The following is a 25,873-nucleotide window of genomic DNA, read 5'->3' on the forward strand; positions in this document are numbered from 1 at the left end:
CACAGGGCTTCACCATGCATGGCATCGTTAATCCACAGATCCTGACTTTGGTCAAAGCCCTCAGGAAGTTTAACAGAGGGCTCTTATGGGACACAGAAGCATGCAATAGGTGTCAAGATACACAAAACCAACTGAGTTGTTTGATTACAACAAGGCAAATCTTGTTACTTTTTCTTCCTGTTTTCCGGCACGGCTGTTTTTAATGGCTCTCTTTTGCCACACACATTTGATTGAATACCCAATAGTAAGCTGCCTTTTCTCTATATTTCAAGCTTTGCTTCCAGTTCACTGATGCTAGGTTTCACTGCGTAAAATTTAGTTGCAATCAGCTGGTGGTTCTCTGTTAAGCTTACATTTCAGTGTTCACAGCTAAATTTACCCTCGCTACCTCTTGCTCACAGATAGAAAAGATCTCGCTCCAGGCAATCCAGATCTATGCAGCAAAACTACTAATGAAAGCACTTGATATGCAATGCCGAAAGTGCGTGTGCTGCTTCAAAAAACAGCTTGTAACACAAACAGAAACACTAATGAGTTGGGTTTTGATCTGTTGTAGGAGTTGCAGGTCTGAGACCAAAGTAAAATATTTGAAATTCAGCATTTGTTTGTGCTGCCTTTCAGATCTTATCAATGATATACGTGGTGATTGCTTACCCAAACATGACTACACTTGCAGGAATACTGCACGTCCTTAGGTTAACTCAGACTTCAAAGATGTGTATTTTTGGCAAATATGACTCATTTCCTCCTGTCAAGACCCGAGCATACATTTAAACAGACATGTTGTTGGAAGCGCAGATATTTGTATGCACTGTATCAGTGAAAGATGAACTGTAGGCCTTAACTTGCTGAGGTTAAAAAAATATATAAGAAAAATTCTGGTTGACGATATTCTCTTGATCATGATCACAGTTGATTATGTTTTTAAAAATAACTTGAAAGGATGCTATAACTTGCTTACAAATCTTCATCTGGTCTTAAGACAGCATTTCATGATAGATTTTAGTGTTTTCATTGAGGGCGATCTTGCCTCCAACTTGGATGTCATTAAAAAGCCTCACCATAGGCCCAATCAAAAGAGACAGTCCTGCTGTGCAGCTGCTTGCAGAGTAATTTAAACTGCATATGAACAGCTAAGCAATCAGCACTGCTCTCATGATGCCAAACTAGAATAGAAATTATCAGAGCGAAAACAAGCCTAATAGCTCAATAGCATGCTTTCCTTAATATGAACGTCATTTTAAATTAAACGTTGCAACCTGATAACTAATTTTAAACACACGGTAACACCCCCCTCCCCCCACTATGCAAATAAATCATCTGTTAGTGTAACTACAATGCCTTCATTTCAACAACAGAAATTTCAGATGCCTAGTTGAATACTTTGCTTTTCAAAAAATGCTAAATGTTTGCCATCATTCACAGGTGACCCACTAAAACGTTGCCGTCCTACAAAGGCGTGCATGAGCAATAGCAACCTCTAGTGGATCACGACATCTTGGTGTAGGGTGTCCGCTTGGTGGGAACACTGATTGAGAGACTGCCTTGGCTGCGGTGAGTTTGCGTCTGTGTGTCTGTGGGCGTGAGACAAATGAGTAAGTAAAGGGGGTTGACGGGGTGAGCATACATCAACAGTGTAACGTCTGCAGATACTGTAAAAGTGTGGGTGTGCGCCTGCAGAGCTCAGGAAGTTGTTAACACAGAAATGTAGCTGCAAGCTAAGTCTCTGTGTCCGTGTGTCTGTCTGTGTGTGTGTGTGTGTGTGTGTGTTGGCTCAAAGTGCGGTTATTGCTGTCTTGCTGTGTGTGTGAAATTTCTATTTAATTTCCAGTTGTTCTCATTAACGAGAGGATGTTGTTTAATGACGGCAACATGCAGCACTGCGCTGCAGTTGCGCACTGTTAATGAAAAACTAGCCTGTTGATACCCACACAACATCAGAACAGAGCTGCCATTGACATCTGCAGGTGTGAGATTCTAGGAACAGGCAGATTCAACATGTTAAAGTCCTCTGCCATGCAAATGCACTGTCATATATGTGTGCGTGTTTGATCATCGCACCTCTGCAGCACAGACTGATGAGAGCTGAATGCACTCATCTACAGAGACTGCCAGCTGTGATGCCATGTGAAGGCATGAATGATGCCTGGAAATTTCACTTCAATCAGATGCTTCCCCCTTTTCATCTTTTTAGCCAATCTTTCTCAGGGAATCTATAGAAGGAGATAAAAAACAAAAATAGGTGCCAGGCAAGGCAATTTTAAAGTATATGGCGCATATTATTATAAGTAAATCTATTCTTTATATTCAAAGGCACGAAGCAAAAAAGGAACATGCAAAGCAGACAGCATTATAGATGAGATGATACGTCAAAAAAAAGGGTGGGTGAACAAGAAAAACAGCACCCACCCACACCTAAGACAGTGCAGAAGTCCACATCGACCCTGCAGGCACATACAGAAGCAGTAAACAGTATCTAATCTTAAGCCCGATAAAAGAACGGTTTCTTTTTAAATGCAAATGAACACGTCTGAGTTTCTTTCTGATAAAATACTGAACATATTTATGTGTTAGGGCACATGAAGAATTTCAATGAACTCCTTCACCCTAAGGTCTTATGGTGACATTGTGCTATTGATACAAATAACTTTTTGTTAAGGGTTCACACCTGAAAATACAGTTTGGTTTACTAGCTTAGTTTCCAGCACAGTTACAAAATTCTTAAACAACTGGTTACACTCGAATAAAGTAAGAAGATTCTAATCATTTTCTAGCATCGCACACACTGCCAGGCTTAACTTACATGTGATTAAAGGTGATACAGATTCATGATGGAGCGTGTAATTTTACTTCAGTTGGATATAATGACCATGTCAGTTTAAAATGAAGAACCGAGGATGACCTAATGAGGAGAAAAAACAGATAGAAAAGTATGAATAATTGAATTCCTGCTTCACATGAGGCTAAATAAAGACACTAAAGTCATTAACACCTGGGCTTCATAATTGAACAAAACCAGACATTATAGGTAGCTAATTGTCAGGTATGAGCTTCACAATCAGTGACACCTGGCTCCCTGCAGCTTCCTGTGCAACATGGTATGCTATTTTTCCTATTAGCATCCTTCTTCAGACTCCTCATTGTTATAGAGGTTGCAAACCGGTGGTTTAACAGGGCACCTCTGATCAGAATGGATATAGAGTGAGACATCAAACTTTCAAAGCTATTCCACCATCAAAACCTGAGCCAAGGCAGAGGCACACTGATCACAGGTGGGTACAGCTATTGAGTACTTGCTGAAAAAAATTTTCATCATTAAAATACTCTCCAGTCCATTTCAAGAAGCTTCCAGCATGACGCAATCGCCAAGCATTTGTTTCTAGGATCGTAAGATCACACTTCTGCTTCCAGAACAACAAAACTTCTTGCATATCTGGATCAAGGTTTTTACATCCTGTGGACTGCATAGATGCTGATTTAATAAGACAACTATTCTTTTAACTCAAAGTCAGAGGAGATGAAGTGAGCTGCCTGGCACTGTGAAGCATTCCCAATTTTGGATAAAGAGAAAAGACTAATAAGTGCAAGCTGTACACCTGCGGCCCAACAGGTAATTGCCAGATCCAACAGGACCCACTTAACCCTTAGTGGATCCCAGTGTATTTGATCCCAAGGACAATTTTTTTTTTCGAACTGTTTAAACAATGCAGTATAAGAAAAGCAATCCCCCATAATGATAAGATAAAAGCAAAGCAAGGCCAATCATTGCCCATGAGGCTAAACATGGGCCCATACAGTGGGGCAAAAAAGTATTTAGTCAGCCACCGATTGTGCAAGTTCCCCCACTTAAAATGATGACAGAGGTCAGTAATTTGCACCAGAGGTACACTTCAACTGTGAGAGACAGAATGTGAAAAAAAAATCCATGAATCCACATGGTAGGATTTGTAAAGAATTTATTCGTAAATCAGGGTGGAAAATAAGTATTTGGTCACCTCAAACAAGGAAAGTCTCTGGCTCTCACAGACCTGTAACGTCTTCTGTAAGAAGCTTTTCTGTCCCCCACTCGTTACCTGTATGAATGGCACCTGTTTGAACTCATCATCTGTATAAAAGACACCTGTCCACAGCCTCAAACAGTCAGACTCCAAACTCCGCCATGGCCAAGACCAAAGAGCTTTCGAAGGACACCAGGAAAAGTATTGTAGACCTGCACCAGACTGGGAAGAGTGAATCTACAATAGGCAAGCAGCTTGGTGTGAAAAAATCAACTGTGGGAGCAATCATCAGAAAATGGAAGACATACAAGACCACTGATAATCTCCCTCGATCTGGGGCTCCACGCAAGATCTCATCCCGTGGGGTCAAAATGATCATGAGAACGGTGAGCAAAGATCCCAGAACCACACGGGGGGACCTGGTGAATGACCTGCAGAGAGCTGGGACCAAAGTAACAAAGGTCACCATCAGTAACACACTACAACGGCAGGGAATCAAATCCCGCAGTGCCAGACGTGTTCCGCTGCTGAAGCCAGTGCATGTCCAGGCCCGTCTGAAGTTTGCCAGAGAGCACATGGATGATACAGCAGAGGATTGGGAGAATGTCATGTGGTCAGATGAAACCAAAGTAGAACTTTTTGGTATAAACTCAACTCGTCGTGTTTGGAGGAAGAAGAATACTGAGTTGCATCCCAAGAACACCATACCTACTGTGAAGCATGGGGGTGGAAACATCATGCTATGGGGCTGTTTTTCTGCCAAGGGGACAGGACGACTGATCCGTGTTAAGGACAGAATGAATGGGGCCATGTATCGTGAGATTTTGAGCCAAAACCTCCTTCCATCAGTGAGAACTTTGAAGATGAAACGAGGCTGGGTCTTCCAACATGACAATGATCCAAAACACACCGCCCGGGCAACAAAGGAGTGGCTCTGTAAGAAGCATTTGAAAGTCCTGGAGTGGCCTAGCCAGCGACAGCCCCAAAACATCACTGCTCTCGAGAAGATCTGCATGGAGGAATGGGCCAAAATACCAGCTACTGTGTGTGCAAACCTGGTAAAGACCTATAGTAAACGTTTGACCTCTGTTATTGCCAACAAAGGTTATGTTACAAAGTATTGAGTTGTATTTTTGTTATTGACCAAATACTTATTTTCCACCCTGATTTACGAATAAATTCTTTACAAATCCTACCATGTGGATTCATGGATTTTTTTTTCACATTCTGTCTCTCACAGTTGAAGTGTACCTCTGGTGCAAATTACTGACCTCTGTCATCATTTTAGGTGGGGGAACTTGCACAATCGGTGGCTGACTAAATACTTTTTTGCCCCACTGTAGATATATAGGTCGTCATTGGTACAAAGTCAACAAAAGTGACAGTTTTTTCCTTTGTCATTGACAGTTAATCTGTCTCCCCATCCTCACAGAGTCTGCGTGTCTATAGTTCTCTGTCCTTCCTTTCCGTTATTAATAATATTACCCCGTGATTGTATTTTCCATATGTAACATCAAACCTTATTCGCCACATCCTCACTCCCCATACCGCTGCTATCTTTGTTCATAGCCTTCTTACTTCTCTCCTGGATTACTGTGACTCCCTCTTCTTTGGCCTTCCTCACAAATGCCTTCTTAAGCTTCAGCGAGTCCAGAATTCAGCTGCCATATTATCACGAGAACCCGTTCTACTGACCACATCACTCCTGTTCTGCAACAGCTTGACTGTCTTCCAGTTAAATTAAAACCTTTTGTCCATTTATTGTACAATGTCCTTGGGTGTTTTGAAAGGTGCCTATAAATAAATTGTATTATTATCACCATTATTATTAATATTATTATAGGTCAAAGCATACACATAAACAGAGAAGCTTACAAAGCACAGTTATGACACAAGCACCATCCTACGGTAAAAATAATAAAGCCCACTTCCTGCTTGTAGGCAAGACAAGCAATAGAATTAGCTGCAGTGACATGAGGGTAAGGCTATTAGTCACCAACACAGCTCCAAAGTCCCAATCAAACAGTGTATTGTAATTAAGGTAAAAGGCAGTCCACAAGATTGAGAATTTGGAGGGAAGGAAAATCCACAGATGGATCTGGACAGCTAAAGAAGTCAGGAGGGAGCAGGAAACAGGATGGACATGAGTGCACCGTTTGATTAATGCCATTAAGTTTTTATAAATAATGTCCTTGGTGTTCTGGGAAGTAGTGAATACTGTGTCTGTCTGCAGTATGCATGTATGTGAAAACGTGTTATGTGTAAACTTCTTAACACACAGTGTTATGCCTATGAAACAACAGTTAACATGTCATGTCATACTTAACACTGGAGAATGTTTTAGAGATAACTTTTAAGGTGACACAGTTGAAAGAGGCAGCGTTTACAGTCTGAGAACTGTCCCGTTCACCTCCTCGTCTGTGCGTTTGCTGTAAAGTTAACAATCAGCAGTGTCGCTACTCCGTTAGTGTCTAATACAGTATTCCACAAAGGAAAAGAAACACTTTCCATGATTGCACCAAATGTTTAGTAGGCTGACTAATACATCAGTGCAGTGGTGCAGAATAAATACAAAGTATCCTACATATTTATAATGCCTGACAGACAGTTCAGAGAATGAACGAGCAGCTGTTGCTTATTTTTCCCAGAAGAATCATGACTTGTCATTTTACATTCATGAGGATTTTCTGCACTTTGTACTCAAAGAAGTATTATGTATTCCATATGTTCTTTTGTGACTAGTTCCAAATTTGCTGAAAGGCTTACACAAAGTTTTTGCTCTCTAAGCCGAGCTGCTAAGAATCTGAAATACACTGAATATATTATCTTCCAAAACATGTCACTCTGTGGATAAGAATTTTTATGACATCAATGCACGCCTATTGTAAGCGCCAGACGTCTGCTTTATATTTTTATTTACGATTGAGTTCGTGTTTGTTTTATAATTCATAGATTCATTACATAAGTCATCTTTTCAGGATTAATAAATGTGAAAATATATGTGTTTACATAAAGTAATTTTAAGTCACTGTTTTGGGATTGGAACCTAAAAGGGGGTACCTCTCACTTTAAGTGTGTAAGTGCAATAGTAGCATGAAACCCTGTGTGAGAGAGAAGGGGTGGAGCATGGACAGACAGGTTAGGAGTCTCACGGTTTTCTGACCGTGTGCACAGGTAGTTCTGGATAACTGCTATTTTTTGGAACTTTCATGCTTATTTAGGAAGGACTTCATTGTTACATCTTAAGTTTGTAATAAATAAACAGTCTTCAAATCATAATGCAACTGGAAGCATTTCTTTTGGAAACCAGGAACACGCGTCAGCCATAGACTCCCTTTTTGAACTTGGTTTATTGGAAATTACCCTACACCTATGAAGTCCCCACCCTAGTGTGGATACTTAAGCTCTTCACTTATGATCTTCATTTTCAGACATACCATTGGCAGCGTTAGATAATGGCCACCATGCTGGACAGAATCGTTCTCATCTGCTCATAAATCCTTCCAATAATCTTTGCCTAAACCACAGCTAATCTTCCACATGCCCAGCTGCAGTTGACAAACAATGACGACAGGAGCACTCAAGAAGAGGAATTCCATGTTACTATTATTTAAAAGGCACAAACATTTGAGCTTTGATCGCTTTGCACTCAAGCACTCATCCTAATCCTCCAGTCTCTTTTCCGCCTTTGTTGGAAAACAGCTTCTGCTCCCATTTGGCTGATTTCATGCCCCCCCACCCCCCACACACATCTCTAAATGTCCATGCTAGCATTAAGGAACCATCTGTGGCTGTGTTTCATTGGACACTGGCTCAAGGCTCTGATTTTTAAATAGAAGCAAAGGAAGACTTAGCCCTAAATGGAGCATCGTTAGGCTTTGGTAATATTTGTGGATATATAAGCATGAATGTTTGCATGCATTACAGGATAAACATATTTTAAATGAATACACACTAAGCATCAGCAAAGAGAAAAGAGGATGAGCTGTGAATTGGGAGAGCTTCTTTTACAGCAGGTCAGGTCATGTCAGGCTTAAACCAAACACAAGTACAGTATTTTCATATACAGAAAAGGTGGACTGGGACCTTGAGACCTCCTAACATTACTTACTGCCTTTTTAATTGCAGTTTGTCTTTGCACCCTGGGGAAGACATTTCAGAGCCCATAAAACCACAGAGAGAACATGCAAACTGTGTCCAGAAGACTGCAGGGTCGCACTACTTTATTTCTTCTCCCAGCTGCTCTTAAATTTATTCTGTATTACCTGATCGTCGTTTGGTGAAAAGGACTTTAGCACACAGGAGTCATTTAGCAAATGTAAAAACCTCTTTATACGCCATGAACTGAACGGTTTGTGTGCATGTGTGAAAGAGTTCAGAGAAATAAGCCCACTTCTTCTGGTGAGTGAGAGACGGCACATTTTTTCTGACATTTCTTGTGATGACATTTCCAGTCCGACCGCGAGGAAAGGGAATAAAGAGACAAAGAAATGTAAAAACAACACAATGTAGCAATTTGGCTGCTCGTCTCACAATGGGCTTAGGTAGCTGGTCTTGCTTTGCTCCGCTTTCACACGGGAAATAATTGGTGTGACCTGTGGGAATCCAGCATAGATCGATTATGTGTGTTTTTTGTGTCAGAGCGGTCCTGCTGCAGCCTGACAGGGGAAAAGGTCAGAGAGGCAGCTAATTGAGCAGGTACTCATTCGGTGGAAGACGGCGAGGCAGGGCGTCTGGGCACTAGGTGAAATTGACAAAGGAATTACAATTTTTACACCAATATATTTTGAATAGAACAATGTCTCTGTAAACACAACAGATCTTTGGTTTTGTTTCAGAAAGAATGAATGCATGTTCTACAGATGCACAGATACTGCTGGAAGATGAATTGTGTAATAAAATTCTGTAAGAAAATAGAAAAAGAGCTAGAAGTGACATTTGAGAACAAACAAAATGAGTTATATTAAAGAGGGTGTGAAACTTTATTTGTATAATCATTGGGGGGGAAACTGGTCTAGAGCAGAGTGCAATAAAAAATACTGTATATATAAATATATCAAACAATATATCATCTGCTGTTTGTTTCCATTTATTTTTAATCAAAAAGAAAATAGCTTACTCTGACTACTTCGGAGAGACAGAGATAAATACATTTCATTTTCACTCAGTGTGGGATAAAGAATACAGCTCACGGTCCATTATAATGATGTAGGGCATCGTTACCATTATCCTTACCCTAAACAGGTTACTTTTAATGGGATGCGATAATAATTCTCAGAGCACTTTCTTCTGATTGCACAAAGATAAAAGTTCTCCTTCCACTGACAAAGTAAAAAAAAAAAATCCCGAGCTACAATGCAGTCCTGATTGCTAAAAGCCAAGGCAGCAACCTCTGCTGGCATAATCAACCAACAGCTTCTCCCAGTGCCCCATAAATGCGCCTTTGTTCCTGCCTCCGAATTTAAGTCTCATTTTTCAGCATTCACTTCAAGGATCAGAGTTATGGAAGGAAACCTGCCTAAAACCAAAAACAAGCTCTGCACGGTCCCCCTGTGACCTACTGTTAAAACTGTGAGCCCTGAAAGGCTTATCCATTGAGCTTTGGAAAATGTTGAATCTTAATCATCTGTATAATTAATGCTGATTGCATTTATTCTGCTATATTTCAGGTGTTTGCTGTCAAAATTGCTGTTGATGTGACGGGGGAGATGTGAACAACTCCAATTGTTGGCACAGGTTAAAAAAGGGAAATGTACAAAGGAACAGCTCTCATCGTATGAATGGCACAAAAAGATTTCTAGTATTTAAAGGAGGGACTTGTGCTCTTGAGAAGAGCAGCAGTGTGTGTTCCTGACTTGCAATCCCAGTCTCATGGTCTGTGTGTCAGTAGTAAGCCCACAACTGAAGTCCAGATACCTCTCAAATAGGTTGAATTAGGATGAATTGAATATGGATGCTTTATAAGGATGAATTATGGCCACTCTGATGATGATTTTTAATCAGTTATGGTATAGATTTCAGTGTAAATGTTACTGTTAGCTATGTGGAATTATCTTGTAGACCCACATGAGAGACATGGAAAGCGGAAATAAGTGGAGAACACGGCTGAAGACAACATACCAGAAATGGGAAAGGTGAAATTAATGCAAGACATAGAAAACAATTGGTACAAAAATAAAACAAGTACACAGACACAACTAAATGTAACAAGATCAACTTGACACAGGAGACACCGAAGGACAAAAACCGAGAGTAGAGATGCAAATGGGAACTTTTAGAACTTCCAGAAAGACGCAGTAACTAAGCCTAAGAGCAGAAGAATCAAATAACAAGACAAGCACAAGAAGTGGGTGTCAGTGAGAAAAATGTGCACCAACTGTAGCTGGCAGCCATGTCTAATTCTGGAGCAGAGTTAACCACACCCATGCTCACACATGATAGAGAGGAGGAATAGATTTCCTTCTGCCTTCATGTTAGTATTAGTAGAAACATTGCTGTGCATGTATATAGCCACATAAAATCTCTATTGTGTTCTTAGTCTTGTCAATTTGGAGGAACTTAAACTACGACACACATCAGATGGCCCCGCCCTCCCTGAGCCTGGTTCTGCCGGAGGTTACTGGTTACTTCCTGTTAAAAGGGAGTTTTTCCTTCCCACTGTCGCCAAAGTCCTTCCTCATAGGGCATCATATGGTTGTTGGGTTTTTCTCTGGATGTATTATTGTAGAGTCTACCTTACAATATAAAGCGCCTTGAGGCAACTGTTGTTGTGATTTGGCGCTATATAAATAAAACTGAATTGAACTGAATAACAGACACAAAACCAACAACAAAGATAACCTACTATTATTTAAGATTTGATGACCCTTCATAACAACATGCATTTTTATCAACATTTAGACTTAAAATGTTTAGCTCGGTCTTAAACATAGTGAAATGAACTAAATTCTACACATGCGCATACATTACTGACTGGAGAAGCTACACCCAGAATATACACATTTATCCTCATCTGTAAGCACCCAAGGTGGTAGTCAGTTAGATCGCGTTTGTATCATGTTGACATGGCATCAATATGTAGCACATAATTCTGAGTCTGCAGAAATCTCACATGTAGTATAGAGTTGTACTTTACACATTCTGTAAAACTGTATAATGTGTTCATTGCAGGCAGTGAGTCCTCATTAGATGCGCTAAGAAATTCTCATACATAACTATTTTTCCTAAAAACCATTTAATCAACATGAACTGAGTGAGTACGTGTGCAGAGGACCAAAGCAGCATGCCCTAAAATTGCTCTCAGATTCTCTGCATATTTTTTACTACATGACAATCTGGCATAAATGCAGCATTTACCAGTGTCAGCAATAGAAGCAATACATTCATCAGGCAGCCTCTACCTCATAGTTGAGTAGTGCATATGAAGGACAAGGCTGCGCAATTAATCAAAGTTTAAACTCAATCATGGTTTTGGGTCCCCACAATTAAATGAGCACGCTCCGCTATTTAAAATTCAAAGCAAAAGCAAATCAGCACTTGACCACATGCCACATGTTACAGCTGGTCCTTGCACAGTGCAGCTCGAAGTTTCCTCGACTAGCCTGAATGAGTAAGAAAATGTTGAAGGACAGATATACATCACAATTCAGATGTATGACACAGCAGAAGTTGAAGAGCTTGTTCCTCAAGCTGTTTGGAAATACTTTGGATTTAGAGCAAGTGAAGTTAACCAAGAAGAAATTATATATATGATCAGATACAGATACAAAAGATATAAAAATAGGTTAACTAATATACTTAGATTCAGCAAAAAGGAATACTATATGAAGCAATTAGATATAAATAGAAATAATAATAAAAGATTATGGGAAATACTGAACAGTGTTGTAAAACGTGGGACTGGACAAAAGAACTATCCCAAGTATTTCATTTGTAATGAGCATGAAGAATACAATATGGATGTTGTGGCAAATAGTCTCAATGAATTCTTTGTAACTGCTGGACCAAATTTAGCAAGAACAATCACTCATCCTGGGAAAGCACAGGAAAAACCGGATACACTGATTGACAGAAATCCATATTCTATGTTTCTCACAGCCGTTGATAAAAATGAAGTTTTTGAAATTGTCAAAAAATGTAACAATCAGAAATCTTTGGATTGTAATGATATTGATATGATAGTGGTTAAAAGAGTCATTGAGGCTATTATAAAACCGTTTACATACAATTCATCATTTCAAACTGGTCGATTTCCAGATAGAATGAAAATAGCAAAAGTTATACCTCTATACAAATCTGGAAACAAACACCATTTCACAAACTACAGGCCTGTCTCTTTACTACCTCAATTCTCAAAAATTCTTGAAAGACTGTTTAAAAACCGACTGAAAATTTTTATAGATAAACATAAACTACTCACCGAGAGTCAGTACGGATTCAGATCAAGCAGATCAACATCATCGGCACTATTAGATTCAATAGAATACATCACAAATTCCATAGACAAAAAGCAATATGTGGCTGGGTTATTCATAGACTTGACAAAGGCATTTGACACTATAGATCATGATATGTTAATAAGAAAACTGGAACGTTATGGTGTCAGAGGGGTAGCTTTAGATTGGGTCCGGAGTTATTTAGGTGACAGGAAGCAGAAATTAAATGGTGGTTGCTCCTTATGTATGGACATTGCTTGTGGTGTACCCCAAGGGTCAGTTTTGGGTCCAAAATTCTTCAACTTGTACATTAACGACATCTGTAAAGTGTCCAAAGTATTAAAAATGGTTCTCTTTGCTGACGATACAAACATTTTTTACTCTGGTGATGATCTGCAGAATTTATTGGAGGATATGACTAATGAAATAAGTAAAGTGATGTTCTGGCTTGATAAAAACAAATTATCATTAAATTTGAATAAATCTAAACTTATGTTATTTGGAATTAGTAGTTTAAATACAAATGCAAAGATTCAAATAAATGGTGTTGATATTGAAAGAGTCAGTGAAAATAAATTTCTGGGGGTAATAATAGATGAAAAACTTAACTGGAGAGCTCACGTAAGATATATTCATTCCAGAGTATCACGAAGCATTGCAGTACTAAACAAGGCAAAACAGGTATTCGACAGAACATCACTTCATATTCTCTACTGTTCACTGGTTTCACCATACTTAAGCTATTGTGCAGAGGTCTGGGGCAATAACTATAAAACATTCACTTTTTACTCTTCAAAAAAAATTCAATTCAAATCATCCACAATGTAGGTTATAGGGAACATACAAACTCACTATTTTTGCAGTCTGAAAAATTGAAAATTGACAATCTGGTGAAATTCCAAACAGCACAAATTCTATTCAAAGCAAAAAATAAAGAACTGCCAGGTAATATTCTGAGTATGTTTTTTTTTTAAAGAAGGAAGTTATAATTTAAGGGGGTTTTGTAACTTCAAAACAGGGAAGGTACGTACTACAAGAAAAGGCTTTTGTGTTTCTGTTCATGGAGTGAAACTATGGAACAGTCTGAATATGGAATTAAAGCAACGTCCAAACATAAAACTGTTCAAAAAGAGTTATAAAAATATGATCCAACATCCAACATCAGCTCAGACATCCACAAAAATCAGTCTGTACAGCGCATCATGGTAGCCATTCAGACAAACTGAAATCACCAACCAATCCATTTGATCAAAGATAATTGCCCACTAAACATGATGAGTAATGAAGGTTCAGGAAAAATGGGCTAAAGATATGTTATCCCTTCACACAGTTATTTTTTCCAAAGCGGCAATATCTGCACTGTATGCATGACGCATCACAGCCATCGAGTACTTTGCTACGCGTTTCATTTAACACTCGTTGTGGAGGCAAAAGCAATAGAGTGAAAAACTATTATATTAATTGTATTGTTGATTTCATATATTTCATACGTACTTCATATGCATGTACACATGTGAGCTCCATTACTTTTTTCTGTTTCCATTTTGAAACATTTTCCTATTTGTTGCTTTGTTAACTTCTCAGGGCCACCACTAATTTTATTTTGAAGCAAAATCAAAGCTCTGTTTACATGACAGTAAAACTAAAATAAAAATGTCTCTGAAATCAATGAATATTCATTAGAAATAACTGTGAACTCAATATTGAACAAAATAATTGGCCATTTTGGCCATGAGCCCTATGAAGGACAAACAGGTAGCAGCTGCATTTTTATTAAACCAACTGAAAGACCCTTAACAGAAACAAATTTAATATCTCTGCTTACATCCTCTTCAGCAGTGCTGCCACCAACACATTGTGTGTGTTGGTTAGGTGACCATGCCCTCTCTGCGGTGCAGAAAGCTCTAAATCTGGAATTAAATTACCCAATGAGCAAAAAGATGTGCAACTGACACCAGCTGCCTGTTCAGATGGGAACATTTAGCAGAGGTGGACAGGTGCCTCAGTGTGACTGCATGCATGTGAATGTGAGTGTGTGGGCACGTGTGTGTGTGTTTGAGCAATCATGGAGGAGGACGGGTGTTTGGCATGGATAGATTCTCGCAAGTGGTTGGTCACAGCATTTCCAAACTGAGAGTCAGTAGGGAAAATCTTAAACTGCAGGCATTGTTTACATTGTAAATCATCCCCACTGAGAGCATCTTCGTATGCAGGCTTTTGTTTTTAATTAAAGTGATATGATTCCAAAATAACTAAATAAACAAACAAACAAACCAATTTTGTTATTAAACAGCTTTTAAGCTGCACTTCAAACCAAAAGAATTTCTGAATGAATGTTTAATTAATCTATTTACTACCAATAAATATGTGCTTTCATTCATTTTTATGTAGATTTTTTTATGTAGGTTATGTGATCCTGGTGACGCCTTCTGTACAAAGGCAAAGTGCTTTAAGTATTTTGGCAGGTGCTTTGTCTGTCTGTCTGTCTGTCTGTCTGTCTGTCTGTCTGTCTGTCTGTCTGTCTGTGGGTAGATTTTGTGAGAACAAAAGTGCAAGGGGGTGGAGCTGACATCAAGGTGAAGGTCATATTTTAATTATTAACAGGTCCAACAAAAAATCCAAACTGCTTCAATTTTTGTTCCCAATTGTTAATATGCTGTCAAATTCTATTCTTACACCACATGCAGCTAATTGGTGTTGTCAGGGACGTTGATGAGCAGGTGCAGACATCATGCATAAACAGAACTATTTCCTTAATTAATCACACCATTGTTCGTGGAACAGAGTGAACGGTCCTGAAAGGTCCCTTGGTTTCTGTGAAATGACACTACTAATTCCCATATGCAACTTGAACCAGCAACGTACTGACTTTTTGTGACTGTGTCAAACTTTATGTTAAAGAAGAATCGGTGTGTGTGTGTGTGTGTGTGTGTGTGTGTGTGTGTGTGTGTGTGTGTGTGTGTGTGTGTGTGTGTGTGTGTGTGTGAGAGAGAGAGAGAGAGAGACCATCTGTTTATTAGTTGGACTATGACGTGCCATTACTAGTCTTCCAGAGTGACGTTCTTATATCTCATTTTAATCTATTAACAAATTGCAAACAGACATGTTTACCTCAAACATTGACATGGAGCTTAAATGTACTGTAGTGTATGAAATGTATCAAATCATTCAATCATATGGCAGAAGCCACTACATTTAGGCATTTAGACAGTGGTTAGGATGTCTTTCTGCTGAAGCTCAAACTGAGCATCAGAAGGGGGAGAAAGGTAAGTTAAGTGACTGAATGTGGTGTGGTGGACAAAAAAAAACCTGACAGGCTGGTATGAATATTCTGAATATTTCAGAAACGGCTGATCGACTGGGATTTTCCCACACAACCATCTGTAGGATTTAGAGAGAATGGTTTAAAAAGAAAATATCCACTGAGTAGCACTTCTCTGGACAAAGATTTCTTATTGATGTTAGAGGTCAGAGGAGAAGAACCAGACTCCTTCCACCTAACAGGAAGGCAGTGCTAACTTGAATAACAACTTGATACAACTAGAAAAAGCAGACGGGCTACCGACCACGGCAGGTGCCAACTGGTGCGCAACTCAAATTCACCAGCACAGCACAACAGATCTACTGATGAATTTTGATTTCTACTTCGACATTTGGATGGTTAAACAACATGAAACATGGATCCATCCTGTCTTGTTTCAGCAGTTCATCCTGATGGTAGTAATTAAATAATGTGGGGGTTGTTTTCTTGGCACACCTAGCATCTTTTAAATGATACAGTCTACATGAGTATTTCTGCCGATCACCCTTTATGACCACAGTGTAAACATCTTCCTATGGATGCTTCCAGGAAGTCAATAACACAAAGCTCATTGATGTGAAGCTTGCTTCTATCATGTGTGATGCTATCATGTCAATATGAACCACTTTTAAAAGGCAAAAGAGAGTCCAGAGAGTCTAGAAAGGCACTCATAATAAATTGTCTGGTGAGTGTATGTGTTTATAGGGTCTAATAGAAGTTGCAATTACTCACTATCTTGTAAAGCGAATGCTTTGGGAAAGATTAAATAAATGGTGTTTGATTACTTATGATTACACTCCTGATGTATTGCCCTCACACTAACATACAAAGCCTAAGTTCCCTAATTAAGCAGGTAATCCTCCCTCACATTGCCTTCTCACAGCACAGATGCTGCTGAAGTACACGCTTAGAGAGAAAGGCAGCAGAAGGGAGTTGCTTTAATATTAATGCATGTGAGCCAGGATTATGCAGGCTTCGTGTTGCAGCAGATATGACAAGAACACATGTAGAAATGCCTGCCATGTGTTGCAAGAAAAGGTCTGGATCTTGAGAGTTTTACCATCAGAAAGCCTCCCTTTAGCTTCATTGTATAAGGCAGCAGAAATGCCAAGACACAGAGCCAATCATTTGTGCACCCTGGTGTATAGACTGTGTTCTTGCTCCAGGAGAAAGGTGTCAAGTGAACAGTGGCTGAGGCTTCACCTCATTACCAGTTCAGTTCAAAAATTTTGCTCAGAAGAAAGTGTAGAGATCTCTAATGGAAAAGTGATCAATAAGCAACAACACTGTCCTGTTTTGGAGAAAATTGCTTTCCGTAGTGTGTAGAAATGCTCTGAGAGAGACTGATGAGTTGGAATAGAACCGCGTTCTCTATCACCCCAGTGTTCTTCTATCAGTTTAACGCATTGATTTTTGTACTTCAAATACAAGAAAACTAAAATCATCAACTTTGGCAAAAATGTTTTTAAAAAAGTGCGACTAAAATAGAAGTCAAGTGCTAGTTTGTAATCGTATTGCTAATGAGAAAACTAATGAGCTAATTATAATTGGGGCTAATCTACCTGTGTGAGCGCATGTGTGTGAGCGAGACAGAGAGAGAGAAAGTGATCTTGTGTGTGTAAAAGGTAAAAAGTCAACCTTTTAACAAACACTTGTATTTTTCCACAGCTTTAACCTCCTGGGGGACAAAAGCAATCAAACGTGACAAGTGGAAACAGGCCTACAATAAAGCCATAAACATGTAGTGCTCTCGGTGCATTAGCTTGACTAAATCTTCACTGATGTCTCGCCACACTTGCCGTGCCTCCCTGTCTTTCTTAGTCAGTACACTAAGAGTTTGTGCCTCAGTTTGTGAACATCATAATTTTTTAGTACAATGGCTCTAATCTTAATATAAGTCTGTTCCGAGCTGAATTTAGATTAACTGACATAATTACAAAGGCGACAGCAAGAACAAGAGCAGCGTTTGGCCTAGTTAGGCTGCAGACCGTGAGCTGTCCATGGTACTGAATCATTTCATATCTGTGTCTTTTGCTCACTTTCATTTCAGCCTCTACTCTTTTTGCATAACATACAGACTTCATACAGAGGGCGACAAAATTAATTACTTTCCCTGTGCAAGAGAGGCCTGATAAAAACAGATGGGCAGGACCAGTGTTATTTTCTGTTCATTATGGTTCCCTATCTCCCTAAATGTGGAACATCTATCTCGCAGAAAGGGACTCAGTAAATATGTTGATTCTCTTTTGTCAGAGGAAAGCTCAACTGAAAAAGCTTTTGCATTATCATATAAGAGACGACAGGTTTCTAACGTGCATTTTTGAATGTTTTTGTTGTTGTTGTTGGGGGCCACTGGTATCTATTTATGGTTTGAAACCACAAACTGCTTAAATCTGTCTGTGAGCGGTTTTGTCACATTTAAATTGGGGGATATTTCAGTTTACAGTAGTTGCTGGATGATTCTGAAAATCTGCATTTTTATTGTTAGCTCATTGTGATATTAATAATTCAAAACACTCACACATACTATTGATGAACAGTAAATAGCCACAATTTCCTCAAATCCATGATAGAGTTTACATTTTCCTATCATGATTACCTTTTTATCCCAGCTGGAGTTTACAGATAAAGCCGAAAGCTGAATTTTTTTTTTTTTTTTTTTTTGCAGATGATTTTAACTGTGAAAAATGTCGAATCCAGTGTTTTTAGCTAGACTCGTGATTTGGATATAACGCTCAATAAGTCCATTATGGTAGTTAGTTAAGAGTCATCTTTGCAGATGGTTTTCATGGTGATGGATTACACAACTCCAGATTAAAGCCTTTTGCTAACTGAGAAGTCAATAGCTCACTTATGCCTCTCTCCCTCTCCCCCCCCTCTCTCTCTTTAGAGTTTGTTGGTTGGTTGCAGCAGCGTCTCAGTCTCTCTCCTCGCTTGCCTGACAGACAGAGGCAGTCCTCCTCTCCTTCTTCTCACCTGCCTGTGTGTCTCTTTGTTCATGTGCCTGTCTGTCGTCTTTAAGCTTAGAAATATAGAGTGAACACAGAGCTCGGTTATGGAGACCACGGTGGACCGGCGTTCCCGCTTTTACCCCCGCGAGAGGCACACAAACTCACCGGACACATAAGGCGTCAAAGGACGGCACGCCGGGTTTCAGCGGAAAGCGCCTGTCACTGCTAGTTACCACAGCGGCGCTCGCAAGTGTGATCTCCTTCATCCATCCTCCTCTTCCTCGCCGTCAGCACGTCTTGAAAAACAGATGCCCTGCACGGGAAGTTACGGACTAAACACGGATACATTCTCCAAGTCGTCTTCTCCAATTTCCCAGAAGCGCTCTCACCCGAAGGTAAAAAAAAATAATAATCATTTTTTTAAAAACCCAAAACGGCTCCACAGAGACTAAAACTGTTGATTTACTTGTTGTTGTTTGTGTCTAGGAGCCCACGTATCGCCCACTGAATTTCTCTGTGTTTTACATGTTAAGTCAAATCTGTTAGACAGGAGTGAACATTTCGTCCAAAGTGGGTGGGAAGGTGACTCATGCTGATTCAAAACGCTGTTTTTTGGTTTTTTCCTTTTTTTGGAGCCAGTATTTACACTGCGCCTTTGCGGGTTTAGAAGACATAACAGGCTAAAGGCTATTTCTTGAAAATTCACAGGCGCCCTCATATGATTTGGGGGCTTGCTGGTTTCTGTGTGGTTAAATAAAACAACATGGGGCTGTGGGATGTTTTGATGTGTGCCTGAAATGATTGATGCAGTTCCTCCTCCACAGCTTTCTCAGTGTGATTTTTTGGACAGGCACAGAAGTGCTTATTGGGGGTTTGGACTCTGACATTTGACGAGTGGTTAACTATGTTGTAATAATCTGCAGGATTTGTTCACATTTTGTGTATGGAAATGAATAGAAATATAGCATACAACTGAGATAGTTGTAAAGTCTGAGAATTCATTTTTAACAGTTCCTTCTTACAAGCAGTTAAAAGCTTGATTATGGTTTCTCCTTTAAAAATAATCATATTCATGCTATAATTGGGTCATACTTATAATAAGAGCCTTGCTGGAAATCTAATGTATTCACAAGTTTTTTGTCACACATTGCCTATCAAAATCATGAACCTTTTCTCCACCAGCTTCTACAGAACCTGAAACGCCCGACTGTCCCTTAATCTTGATGTTCATTTATCAAGTTTTGTGTGTGTTGGTGACAGCCACCTGCTCCATGACTACTGGGAGCCATACATTTCATGAAATATTAGTTTTTATGTAAATGCTTGTACTGTTTCAAGTGCTAAAAAATGAAGAACGGCTAATTCAGAGATAATGATTTAGCACAGACTCCCAAGTTCCATATTTACAAGGTCAATTACTCCACAAACTCAAATGAATCACCCATCCGACTGAGCTGAACAGTCCCTTTTCCCACAGCATTGCTGAGTAGAGCCAGCTCATCATACTGAGGATAGGGACGATGTTTTCAGCAAAAGGAATCCGCAATGTTGACTAAAGACTTTGGCAACCTGAGTGGTATAAACAGTAAGAAGAGTATGGCAGTCTCTATTTGGCACCTTAAAAAAGGAGCAACACTGTCAACTGATTCAGAGCCAGCTGTGCTCAGCCAGTAATCAAGATTTTTAATTCAATCAAATTAACTCCGGTGTGGCTGTCCTGCACGCGTAACACGACGACATGAGACAACTTGTAGCGACACGTTGTGCGGCAGCATGCTTTGATCCTTTACTAGGCTGCGGTGTCTTTTATTCCATCAAATTAACAGTGGATTTAGGTCTAGCTACCCTTTTAGTACAGCTTTTTGAGTGACCTGAAAAGCAGCCTAACTGCTGCGTTAGTGGCCTCAATTTGCTTCAACTGTAATAAAAAAAAATAGTAGGCCATGCTAACTCATAGCCATTTATGTCTATCTTCCCTCTCTTGTTCTCTCGCTCATTCTCATCCACTTTCTCACACACACACACACACACACACACACACACACACACACACACACACACACACAATCCCCACCACCATCACGACCCCCACTAGTATGCACTCACTCAAACTGTGTCTCATCGCATCTCATCACTCTCAGCAGCACTCTGCCCACCCCCCTCGCTTGTCTCCATCACACATGCACGCACATGCACACATGCACAGAGAGAAGCATACCAGCCCTCAGCCATGTTGTTTCATTATCCACTTACCTCACATGTGCTTTAACATGCGTCAAAGCGCCTTTTTTCATGTCATTTATTGATAACCCTGCACTTATTCTGGAGTCGTTGGGGGGGTTTATCTTTGCGAGAACCTTTTGACCTCAAAAACAAGATAATTAATGTCACATATTGTATGGATGGAAACAGTGGGCACCAGAATAGGATTTCCACACCCTGGTGGTATTTCAAGGGCAGGCCGTTTCTAGCTTTGCTTTAGAAGGATGCAGCGGTGTATGGCTTAGGGCCATTTATTATGTATAGAACAGTCCTGTATTAAATATCTGCTCGGTCAGGGGGGCCAGATTACACCATATTGCATCAATGGAGTGACGATGGCAAAAAAATCTTTTCCTTCTTGGGTTTCTGCAGAGAGCCGTGAGGGACCTGTGACTTGTTGAACGTGTGGGCTCGGGGATGATTAATATTAAAATGGAAGTTTTAATGTTAGCACAGTAAATATGAATTATTATGTTGACTTCCTAGAGGAAGAGTTCAGGACATAAAGCTGATGTCACTGCTGCTGAAGTTCAAGGATGGCAACGTAAAAGGAAGTCTGGTTCGCAAATCAACAGACTCTCACGCTGTAGGAACAGCTAAAGCAGCGGGAGTCTATATTTAAATGGCCTCACTGGAGAGATAAGATGTCGTCATTCCTCCCAGTTGGAAAAAGGGTCCTCAGAGGAAACCGAATCTCTTATATCTTGGTGTTCCTTTTTCTACTTGTTCCCAATAAACCTTTTTAGAAATAGATCACAGCTCTGCATCTATTTGCAACATTGTTTCGGGCTGTTTTGGATTAAGAGTGCGTTAGTGTTGGGGCGGTAACACACACACGCACACATTATTTCCTTGTTTACTTTCCGTAGCAGTTGGTATGTCGTAGCTGTAGTCAAAACTGATTAATGCACATGCTGAAAATCCCAAACAAACCTTTATGCTTATTGCCGGTCTGTTATTATCACACAAAAGATGCCTGTGAGATGTTAGATGACAAGAAACTTTCTTTTTATAATTTACTTGAGATGTGTTTTTTTTAGCAAGAGTGCTGTCAGAAAACCGGATTATGCTTAACAAAGGCTCAAAGTCTCTATTAGTTAGGCCTGATTTGTTTAGAAAACTGCGGTGATACGCAGAAAAGATCATGGAAGTTTTGTTTGCTATTCAAATTGTCATTGTCTGCTGATTACAGAACACAGCATTCAAGAAACCAAAACTGTGTGTAATTTTAGACAATTATCATGTCGGTGTCAGGGCTACATTTTCTTGTTTTCTGTACTTTTTTTAAAAACTCTTATCTGCTAGACATTTAGATTTCAGCTGTTACAAACATACTCTCTCTAATTTAAACCAAAGACTTGGTTTTACTGCCTCCCTTTTCCCCCAGTGAAATCACAACACCGCACAAAGTAAGATACTTCTGACATCAATTAAAGCCTCCCCTACTTGTCCAAAATGCCGTGCTATCTACTCTAATTAAACCTTACGTCTCACTTCTCCAGAGGCACCAGGCTGAGGAATGAGTGCCAAAGCCCCTTTTCCACCTGCACTGGAGCTAATATCCATGCTAGCCAGGCTGCGGTGGGATAGTGGGGTTGGCACAAGTTCAGGCTGGCCAGGGGGAGCTACACCGCTCAGGCTGTTGTAATTCTGCACACAACATGATGAGCTACTATTGCTGGTGTGATGCCAGGAAAGGCCCATTAACTGTATGAAAAAAAAAATCTGTTTTGTGCGATCAGTAGTCAAAGATTTTAGCATGAATTAGAACACTTTTTACAGCGAAGCATAGCAAACATGATGTTTATTTTTCTTTCTACAGGAATCCACAAACCATGAGAAATGTATAAAGTTGTTTTAGGTCTTTGTATTAATAATTCCTGTGTTCAATAGGAATTATTTCCCTTTTTTCCATGTGATGATCAACATGACTGAGAGACAGTCGGTTTTCTTTAAGGTGATCTGGTGACTGTAGCTGGTCACTGAGTGTGATTCTAAGTCTTTTGATCTGTGTTGTAATAATATTTCTGTTCTAGCTGTATGAAATAATTTGCTGTATCCCTCAGCCAAATGGAGAAGAGAGATATTTCTTAAAGACAGTCATCTATTACAAGTGTCAGTGGTGAACTATTTTTAGATTGTAATGCGTTAGCGTTACACACCTCGAGAAGGAAAAATCACGAGGGAAAAGAAATCATTTGACGTTATTAAAGACAAAATAGTTAAGCATTCAAAATGTAATGGTAAAGTTACCTTTTCATTGAAAATATAATTAGATTTTAAGAGGTAAGATCTTTGAAAAAGTGCTAACTACTGGATTTTAGATAGCAAATGTTGTTATTTTCACAAGCAGCCACCCACCCACCCAGCCGCTGCTCTTTTTCCAGAGAGCCACCTAATAACAAGGCTGTTCCACACTCAGGCCTGCATTAAGATGCAGACCCTTCTCTCTCCTGCTCTTTCTCAATGGCCTTAATCCTTTCCTCCTCTGTGCTATGAATGATAGCCTCAGCAACTAGTCTCCTGTCTCTGGCAGGCAAAGGCCCATTGCTTAACATAATGGTGAGAAAATGGCCAGAGTCAAAAGATGTGTCTTAGTGAGAGGAGGTCAGCCTTTCAGCTGCTTAGCTACAGTGTTTGGGGCAAACAGAGCTGTGAACCTGGGGTAAAGAAAGGTTTCCTGTTGCATTGTAGACACACATCTCCTTGTCTTATTTTTAGATTCGGAAATACAAGATTAGTAAGTACAGTACAAGAGGTCAGGAAATTTGCTTATGCTGTGGTTGATAATTTTGTTTAGAATGCACAAAGCAAGCTCTGTCTTTAAATTCAGATCAGATTTTTGACTCTGAAGAATGTTTTCATGAGCAGCTCAGCAGTCGCGTCACACTAGTTCTGTTAATTGTAGCTTAATTCCATTAATGTATATGTATATATATATATATGTATATATATATATATATATATATATATATATATATATATATATATATATATGAACACCCAGCACGCCCCTGCGGGTGGTTTATCCTTCAAGCTCGGGTCAGTATCTTAACTGTTCCCAGGACTGCGCTCTTCTGGACAGAGATCTCCGATGTTATTCCTGGAATCTGCTGGAGCCACTCGCCTAGCTTGGGAGTCACCGCACCTAGTGCTCCGATTACCACGGGGACCACCGTTACCTTCACCCTCCACATCCTCTCGAGCTCTTCTCTGAGCCCTTGGTATTTCTCCAGCTTCTCGTGTTCCTTCTTCCTGATATTGCTGCCATTCGGAACCGCTACATCGATCACTACGGCCGTCTTCTTCTGTTTGTCTACCACCACTATGTCCAGTTGGTTAGCCACCACCATTTTGTCCGTCTGTATCTGGAAGTCCCACAGGATCTTAGCTCGGTCATTCTCCACCACCCTTGGGGGCATCTCCGATTTTGACCTCGGGACTTCCAGGTTATACTCGGCACAGATGTTCCTGTACACTATGCCGGCCACTTGGTTATGGCGTTCCATGTTTGCCTTGCCTGCTAGCATCTTGCACCCTGCTGTTATGTGCTGGATTGTCTCTGGGGCATCTTTACACAGCCTGCACCTGGGGTCTTGCCTGGTGTGATAGACCCCAGCCTCTATGGATCTTGTGCTCAGAGCTTGTTCTTGTGCTGCCATGATTAGTGCCTCTGTGCTGTCTTTCAGTCCAGCTTTGTCCAGCCACTGGTAGGATTTCTGGATATCAGCCACCTCCTCTATCTGCCGGTGGTACATACCGTGCAGGGGCCTGTCCTTCCATGATGGTTCCTCGTCTCCCTCCTCTTTCTTGGGTTTCTGCTGCCTGAGGTATTCACTGAGCACTCGGTCAGTTGGGGCCATCTTCCCAATGTATTCTTGGATGTTTGTTGTCTCATCCTGGACTGTGGTGCTGACACTCACCAGTCCCCGGCCCCCTTCCTTCCGCTTAGCGTACAGCCTCAGGGTGCTGGACTTGGGGTGAAACCTCATGCATGGTAAGGAGCTTTCTTGTCTTTATGTCAATGGCTTCTATCTCCTCCTATACATATATATATATACATATATATATACATATATATATATATATATATATATATATATATATATATATATATATATATATATATATATATATATATATATATATATATATACTGGTAATATAACCAATATTAGCGATTTGCTAATATATCTATATTTATAGTTGCTTATAAATGAAATTTAAAAAGTATATTAAAGACAAGAAACACCCTTCAACTATGCACTGAGGTTTGTTGTTCTTACAGTTTGTCCACCAGAGGGCTCTCTGGGACCTCCCTGTTGCAACATGTGTTTGTAATGCCACAAAACAACAACCAGCTTGTCATATAATCTTAGTAAAAACTAGTAAGTAATAACTACACTCAAGCAATGCTAGAGAAATCTTTTTGTGTATCTAAAGGATAAAAAATGTCAGCCACGATATTATATTTTTACATCACCAAACATCGATATCAGTATTGGTCTTAAAATTCTTATATAAAGCAGTTCCCCAATAAAAAGCCACACCTTACCCACTTTGAGCTGTTTGTTAGGATCTAAGTTATATTTTTGTGATAGGAACAAAACTGGTATATTTTATGTATATGTACGAGTAATGTTCTTCAGATATTACTCATGAACATAAAGCAAATCAATGTTTCTAAAATTTATGTTAGAAATTAAACTTATTATATTATAAAGAAACTTTTTTAAGACAACAGTACAGTTGTGGACAGAAGTCTACATACTCTCATTATAGGCATGATAATTTGGGTTGTTCAGTAATTTCTTTTATATCTTCTTTTCCAGAGTGGCATGATTGTTGGATGATTTTAGTGTATAAGTTTGAATATATTTTATTTTTAGTATACAGATACTCCTTTACAATTCCACCCCAACCAGA

The 25,873-nt window shown here is 39.7% G+C and overlaps 1 protein-coding gene across 4 annotated transcripts in view; it reads left to right on the top strand.

Annotated features, from left to right (window-relative positions):
- The first annotated feature begins 18,614 nt into the window (after positions 1 to 18,614).
- Positions 18,615 to 25,873, top strand: part of dlgap4b (discs, large (Drosophila) homolog-associated protein 4b) — a 139,527-nt gene continuing 132,268 nt past the window's right edge. For all 4 annotated transcript variants that reach the window (XM_080301373.1, XM_080301375.1, XM_080301374.1 and 1 more), the window contains exon 1: positions 18,615 to 19,080. The gene's annotated coding sequence lies outside the window, so the exon portion shown is untranslated. The remainder of the gene's footprint in view (positions 19,081 to 25,873) is intronic.

This window comes from Astatotilapia calliptera, chromosome 5, assembly GCF_964374335.1.
Source record: "Astatotilapia calliptera chromosome 5, fAstCal68.1, whole genome shotgun sequence".
NCBI classification, from domain to species: domain Eukaryota; kingdom Metazoa; phylum Chordata; class Actinopteri; order Cichliformes; family Cichlidae; genus Astatotilapia; species Astatotilapia calliptera.